The sequence below is a fragment of the Camelina sativa genome, chromosome 9 (assembly GCF_030686135.1).
Source record: "Camelina sativa cultivar CO46 ecotype springtype chromosome 9, ASM3068613v1".
Classification (NCBI taxonomy): Eukaryota; Viridiplantae; Streptophyta; class Magnoliopsida; order Brassicales; family Brassicaceae; genus Camelina; species Camelina sativa.
The window spans coordinates 1,381,959-1,390,286 of NC_141888.1; the positions used below are offsets into that span (position 1 = coordinate 1,381,959).

The 8,328-nt window shown below is 36.9% G+C and overlaps 1 non-coding gene across 1 annotated transcript; it reads left to right on the forward strand.

Moving 5' to 3' along the window:
- The first annotated feature begins 7,281 nt into the window (after positions 1-7,281).
- Positions 7,282-7,388, forward strand: LOC147937573 (small nucleolar RNA R71). Its single transcript, XR_015567667.1, has one exon. It is a non-coding gene; the product is annotated as a small nucleolar RNA R71 (small nucleolar RNA).
- The last annotated feature ends 940 nt before the right edge of the window (positions 7,389-8,328 follow it).

Here is an 8,328-nt window from a genome sequence, read left to right on the forward strand (position 1 = left end):
AATAATATAGAAATTTAAAGATTTGTTTGTGTAAAACAAAATCTGTAAGTAAAGTTTATTTTTTGTTTATTCCAGTTTGCGTTTATTTTTTTTAAATATGTTTCACCTGTGAACTATTTAAACGTGAAATGTTCACCATGGTGGAGAAAGTTTTGATGTCTTTATATTTCTAAAATCAAATTCAAATCTTTTATGTTTCACATTGTTATCTACATCATTATGCCACTAAATAGATAAAGCAATATTTTTTAGACTAATCAATCTAATTTAAACTAATTTTAAGTGTAAACATGCAATGAGAAAATGTATTAAAAGTGGTAATTAATCAAAAGTGTAGTTCTGGTGAAAACTTATAGGAAAATTGATTGTATAGGGTTTTTAAAAATTCAATAACTTGGCTACCATATTAAGATTGCTGGGTCACATATATTTAAATAGTCATTAGAATTTTTAAATAGGACACAAATTTTTTGTTTTTCAAAAATTTAAATTGGCGAGCAGATTTTTTTTTTTGTGAAATGTTATTTATTTTTAAGATTATATTGTGATAATTAACTTTTAATATCTGAATAGTTATCAGATTTTTTTTAAAACCGGAGAATAAGTTTTGCGTTTCAAAAAGTTAAATAGGTGAATAATTTTAAATTGTTTGTAGTATGTGATTTACTTTTTTTCATTATTGTGATAATTTATTCAATTATTTTTTTTTTAAATATAGTTGAATAGTTATCAGATTTTTTAAAAATAGGAAAATAACTTTAGCATTTCAAAAAATTAAATAAATGGTTTCTAAATTTTTGTGAAATGTATTACTTTTAATAATTAACTAGGTTATGTAGGTGATAACTAAATACATTTTCAAATTTTAATAGTTAATTAAATCTTTTATTTTTTAAAAAATAATAGAAAACCATTAACTCATAGAACATTTAAATCTTTTATGTAAATAATAATGAGATATAAAACATTTATTAAAATGGTACAGAAGCTCTGTAAGCGCGATACCTCAGTTTTTTTATGAGAATGTTTCTCTATTAATGTATAGGGAATATGTGATTGGCAAATAAATGAGTGTCAATGCTTTTATTATTTATAACAAAAAAATTATATATCTTTTATTTCTAACAAAAAATTATATATCTTTTAATGGAAAAAAAATAATAGGTAGTTTGTTGATAGACAAATTTAAAATATTGTTCTTTATTAAGTTTGTCCACTATAAATATTTAATTATTGTGCTGTCAGAAAAATTAGAGATTTTTAAAAAGAAACTGTAAGATAAACTAAAGAATAGAGAGAGAAAAAAAATTTGAAAAGGGAAGATATACAAATATTGAAATCGAGAGAGGAGAGAGGAGAGAGGAGAGAGAAGAGAAAATGGGTAAAGGAGCTTAAAAGAAAAAGAAAAACCGTAGTAGTAAACTCTTGTTTTGTTCATATAAAAAGGGAGAGACACTTGAGAGAGAGGAAGAGTCGCCGCCGTTCGCTCCGCCTCTCCGGTTGCCCTTCCGGGGCAGGAGAGGGTTCCGTCTGAGTTTTCTATTTGTAGTTTCTTTCATGTTTTCCCGTTCCTTGCTATCCTCTCGCCGTTGGTTGGGTGTTTCTCGATGTGGTGGTTCCGGCGATATCTCGGTGTGTGAAGCGAAGCTCCGTCGGGAGGTGGTTGCTGGTGAAGGCTTTGGTGCAGACGTTGAAGGTCAGCGTCGAATCTTTGGTCAGATCCGGTGGATCTGGGTTGGCGATTTCGCTTGCCATTTTGTCTCTGGCGGTTTGTTGGCTTCGGTGAGCAATGCGGGATAAAGCTTCTCTATGAGAGCTTCAGCGGTCGGGCTTGAGGTTTTCTTCAGACCTTAACCCTCATTCCAACCACGGCGGTGTCTTGAAGCAAGGAGCAGTGTCAGTCCACGACGGTGTCGTTTGGTTTTCAGTCCAACCAAGGTGTGCCTCGAAACTCAGCGGATGTGATGTAGCTCTTAAAATTTGCACTGTTAGGTGATGATATGCTAATTTGTGCCTCAAGTTTTAATCTTTGGATGATTAGCATTCTGGTTATTATATGGTTAGTTCGGAGAATCATCTATCTTGCCGGTTTTGTTTCACGTCTCTTGGTCAGTTTCAGTCGGATATATTGTCCGTTTTAGGTTTAGGACCGGAACAGTGAAAGCCAGAGAGACCAAGCTCTTATGTTGATGCGCTTTTGGGTGTTGAAGCTTTGGGACAAGTTCTTCATGTCGATCAAGAGGCTCTCATAGCTGGGATTTGACCTTTTCAGTATTAGTTTTGGCCTTCTCTGTGTTAGTATTTGTTTTCGTGTCATTAGGTTAATTTAGGTGGTTTAAGAGATGATTTCATTCCGAGTTGTGGAGTGTTATCTATCTCACTGTGGTTAAAAAATGCAATGGTTCTTGATTGGATAGTGTTGGATCTGCCTAGTGTTCCAGGGTTGTACTTGATCAACCATTGCATTTGTTTGGGGTCCAAGTCTATAGAGGTGAATGTAATGTGTCTTTGATTTGGTTGTAACTCTTTGGTTAATGATAAGTTGATGTTGAGAACAAAAAAAAAAAAAAAAAATAGAAAACAAGAAATGAATTTTCATATTGTTTGGGTTTGGATTCATGATATGCTCAAATTTACCCTAGAGCTACTCTCTCAAATTAAGAGGTCAATTGTATTACTTAGGGATCGAATCCACAGAGACTCTAGTTCACACAATAGATTTAATAATCTTTTAATTATGCTAAACCAAAAATATTAATTTAAAAGAAATGCAGAACAAAAAATAAAAAGTTGTAAAATTCAGAAAGATTAAACGCTAGGCCTAGGGAAATTATCAGGAAATCATGGAAAATCAGATTAATTAATTAAACAAGCATGATTAAATAATTAAGCACCGTTCTTGAACTCTAAACACAATTATAAAATAAATCAGTTCTCACTGCAAACATTATCTAAGTTTAAAACTAGAAAATTCAAATTTCTTTGCAAAATTCAAGTTAAAAACCAGCAATAAAATCAGGTTTAGATAAGTTCACAAAATCACTAATTCAAATCTCTTTGCAAAAAGTAATTTTGCTCACCAAAGGTTTTATCAGGAAAATCAATTATATTCTCATATCAATCAATAATCCTAAGATCTAAATCCAGATGACTAATCAAAGATCTAGGATTACAAACAACCTATGGTAAAGAACAAGAAAGATAATGAATCCTAAATAATAACAGATTTAATAATCTATGAAATCCCTAATGAGAAACCCTACACCTAACAAGCAAATCTACTCAGACATAATTGTAAGAACACAAATCATGAATGAAATAGATATCATAAAGAGATTAAAGGGAGAAGAAAAGGAGTTCTGAATCTTCTCTGAAGGAGTCTTGATTCTTCTCTCCAAAAGCTCTCTAAAAATCTCTCACAGGATTTTGCTCTCAAAAGTTGCAGGAAAAAATAAAGCTTAGGTCTAAACAATGACCATAAAAATCCTATTTATATTCCTAAACACGTCCAGGGACTAATGATGCAAATATGAAAAACTTTGAGGCAGATTTGTAAATCTTCAAAACTTGTGGGAAAACTTCTGATTTCTTCTTGTGGCCTAGCATCGATCGATGCACATGCTGTGTCGATCGACACCTTCTCTAAATTTGTCTCCCAACTTTGCAACTTCAGCCTCAATGCTTGATTAACTCCAAATCCTCCTATTTAGCTCCATTAGGCTCTCATCCATGCTTAATCCTATAAAGACTCAAAAAGACATCTAAAAACACCAAAAGACTCTATAAATAAGATTTATATCATGGCTTAAAACACCTAAAAACCATGATATATCAACTCCCCCAGACTTAGCCTTTGCTTACCCTCAAGCAAAACATAAACTTAGTCATGTGAAAGAGGTTTGAAAACGCAGGAACTCATTTTCTTTTTAAAGTAATGCCATGATCATCCAAACCATAATCCATATGCTTAGCTGATAAATCCAAATCGAACCACCATGTACTTCTCCGTTGACTTTCATAGTATCCCAAATTCAAACCAAATTCCACTACTTCCTCCATTAAGCTTTCATCGGTGAGTCTCAACAATTTGATCAATATCAAGAACCTTTTAGACTTATTTCCGTACAATACCATAACAAGCAAGACATATCTTTTACCACATGTGGTATTCTTTCTCTCCCCCGGACTTATTCTATTTATTCTTCCTTTGAGCTTTGCCTTTTTTATTATCTTTTTTTTTTTTCTCTTCAAAGGTGTAAGCGAATAGCGGGGTCATTGGTAATTTACCTACCCCTCGCTTCCAAGCTTTGTGTGATCATTTGACTCAAGAGTAGAATAATGGGATCACATGTAATTTACCTAACCCTCTAAACTGATCAAAATCATTTCATCTCTTATTCTCCGTTTTTTTTTTACAAAGCTCTCAGGAAAAATATTTTAAATAAGGGAGAAGAGTACCATTTTCTTTCTGAAGTCTTACTTGTCAGGTATGAACAAGGAGTCAAGCTCTATGAACATCAATCTCTTGATGAGGTAAAAAGAAAAGTACAGAAATTACCTCAAGCTTTTATGGATTCTGTTGGAAATTTAGATTTTTCTGGTTCACTGGTCAGCCATTGGATTTTTCATTAGTCGGATTTGTGGATTCAATCTGCAGTATTAATCAACCAAGACAGTACACTAAAAAGAAAAATCATACTTCCCAACAAAATTTTGACTCAATAAAACAATTTTTTTTTTCTCAAAAACAAAAACGTAGTTAGTAACTACCTCCCCCAGACTTAAACAACACTGTCTCCAGTGCTATCAAGTAAGAGATTGGCGAATAAAATAAAATTTAATAAAAATTAAAAGAAAAATGAAAAAGAAAAACCTACCAGTGGGCTGTCTCGCACTAAGCGCTTGTTTTCAGTCATTAGCTTGACTGTGTCGGATCTCAGGCATCCGGTGGATCGGAACATGTCAATGAATGCTTCTGAGAGGATGTCCTCTTCATCCAAGGTGGTGTGTAGGCAGCAGATGAATGAGGTCTACATGGGACATGAGGAACAGGACCAGGGCGAGACTGAGATATGGGTGGCTTTCTTTTAAGTCCTGCAAAATCATCAACAGAAAAAAACAAGCGCTCTACGATAATCTCGTGGCTTGGTTAACTGCACAACAGTTTTTGTACCTTTGAAATTCTTATTGATGAATGGAGAAGGTTTGGGAGAAGGAGATGCATACCTTAGCCTTACCTGTGGGTTCTTGGCTGTGGAATGATGAGATTTCAGCTTTACAACTGGTCTAGGACTTGCAGCTAAGGAATCAACTCGAGAATCTTCAGTTCTGGACAAGTCCGAGCCGATTCTGGAAGGTGTGTTGATCAATGCAACAGTTGCATCGATCGATGATTGGCCTGCAACTCTTGTTTCTTCAACGTTTCTGCAGCTTTCCTCAGCAATCCGTGTTTCCATTATAAAAACATCAACCACCAGCGACTTGTCATGGATCAGAACCTCATCATGGTCTCTAGTACTGCTTAGATGATCTCCACTCCAATCTTTAAGCTTAACAGCTTGCTTACTCACTTTCTCAATAGTCTCCAACTCTTTGACATACCCAACAGTAATATCTTCATGAAGCTCAATGATCATATCATCATCAGAAGCAATCTCCATAGAAAATGTCTGACCATCAATAGTCGGAGCTCTTCTCAGCTTGTCCATCTCAAAGTTCATGACCAAATCATCCACATTCAAAGATATGTGTCCTTTCTTAACATGAATGATGGCACCAGCTGTAGCTAAGAATGAGCATCCTAAAATGAGAGGATCACTAGGCTTTTTGTCATATTCTAACATCACAAAGTCAGTGGGAATCATGCATTCTCCAATCTTAATCGGAATATCCTCTAAGACGCCTTCAGGAATTCTGCGGGATCGATCAGCTAAGATAAGAGAGATCTTAGTTGGCTTGAAATCTGTCATGCCAAGTCCCACAGCAACAGAATGTGGCATCAAGTTAATACTAAAGCCAATATCACAAAGTGAGTGAGGAAATCTTCCTTTGGAGATAGAGCAGTCTAACACAAAACTTCCAGGATCTGGTAACTTCTCTGCAATCTTACTCTGAATCATTGCATTTACTTCCTTAGATACAACCACCTCCTGCTTCTTATCCTTCTTCGTCTGTGGAGGCTGCTTCAACAGAATTGAGCTGGCATCCTTTGTAAGCAGTGCTCCTTCCTCAGGACTCAAACTATTGGTGACCATCCTCTTCACATATCTCTTAAGCCCAAGAGAAAACTTGACTGCATCAATTAAAGGCATCTCAATCATTACCTTGTCCATCATAGCTTTGCATCTAGCTTCCTAAAGCTCCTGCTTAGACCTCCTAGGCTTAGGAAAAGGAACCTTAGGCTTGTAAGCTTGTTGTGAATTGGATGGTGGAACTGGAACGGAAACCGTAGCTGTCTGTGGGGGGTGTCGATCGATGCTGATATTGCATCGATCGACGCTTGGTTGAGTTTGCATCGATCGATGCTCCTGTGTATCGGTCGATGCAACATCTGCTACCGGATGGTTGTCTTCTTCCTTCACCAAAATTGCATTACAAGCATGCTTGGGATTTTCAGTTCTTCTAGAAAGAAGTTCCTCTTGTCTTTTAACAGACCCAGCAGTCTGAATTACTTGATTCTCCAGCTTCTTGACATGAGTGTTTAATGCATCAAACTTCCCAGTTAGCTCAGTGTATACAGAATCAATCTTCCCATTGAAGTCTACTGTTAACTTCTGTTGACCTTCCAAAATCTGTCCAATCAATGATTCCATCTTGCTCTCTGAATTGGGTGGAGGGAGGGGTTGGTAAGAAGATGATCCATAGTTCCTTGTGAAATTGCTGTTTGGATTTCCTGTGAAGGAATTCTTCTGACCAAATCTCTGATTTTGATAGCCAGCTCCATACACATAGTTGACACCTTCTTCTGTAGTCTCTGGCTTTGGCTCAAAAATCTCAACATCTTCAGCAAAATGGACTGACTTCTTTCCAACAAGAAGGTTATGCACTGTATCCAACTTAGCATTCACTGCAGCAAACTGATTTGAATCATGGCCTTCATGTGCTCTCTTCCGCTCTAGGTCTGCATTCTTAGTACTGTTGCTTGATGCAAACCTTTCAATCAACTTTTCAGCGTCATCTGGGTACCATATCTTGAAGTTCCCATCACTAGCAGCATCCAAAGCCATCTGATACCTCCAGTCAATCCCGATAAAGAAGATATTGATCAACTGCACCTCTGAGAAACCATGATGTGGACAGTCTCTCTGGTATGCTTTGAATCTTACCCAAGCAGCTTTGTAAGATTCAGCAGGTCCTTGTCTAAAGGTGGAGAGCTTGATCCTCAGCTCATCAGACATGGCATCATCATAGAAGTAATTCAAGAATGCCACCTTGATGTCATGCCATGTTGTCAGAGATCCTGTTTCAGCTGCCTTAGCCAATGAGAAGCTTCCCCAGCAAGAGAGTAAGGGAAAAGCTTGCAGTAGAGGTAGTCCTCAGTGACTCCATTAGCCTTGATGCTTGTGACTATGTCCTCAAAGTGCTCAATGTGGTCTAGAGGCTTCTCATGTGGCAAGTTCTGGAATGGCCTTTGTCCAACAAGAGCGAAGTAGGCAGGCTTCAGCTCAAAGTCATTCCTTGGGAATGGAGGAGGAACAATTGTGGAGCGATTCTCATAGAACAAGTATGGTCTGTTGAAGTCCGCAAGAGTCTTGACAAGCTCTCCATTGTTGTCCCGTCTTGGCTGAAGGTTCTGCTGGTTGTTACCATCCAAATCGGCTCCGTTCGCACCAGCCCCGACATTGCGTTGATCAATGCCAACTATGCGTCGATCGATGCCTTCTTGGTTGCGTCGATCAATGCCGATGTTGCGTCGATCGACGCCATTTGCATTCTCATCAACGACAGCAGGTTTTTCCTGAATAACTTGCCCTTCAGCATCAAGTTTTTGGCCAAGTTCGTTGCGCACATGACCCTCTTGATCTCTCAAAACTCCAGCCGCATTTGGTCTCAATATGATTGGGTTGACCATCTTTGTTTATTTGGCTGCTTTGGTGTTCTCACGCTCTAGTTGTCTTAACTCTTGGTTTGTAAGCTTAACAACTGGACCAGTAGGATTTTTCCTGGTGCTAGGCTTAGGCATGTACTTGAAACACACAAGAGAAAAGAAACAAAAGCGTGTGAGTAAAACAGAAAAATAAAAATTTAGACAAAATCAAAGATTTTAATTTAATGGTGAATCAAAAGAGTCCCCGGCAACGGCGCCAAAATTTGATATGCTCAAATTTA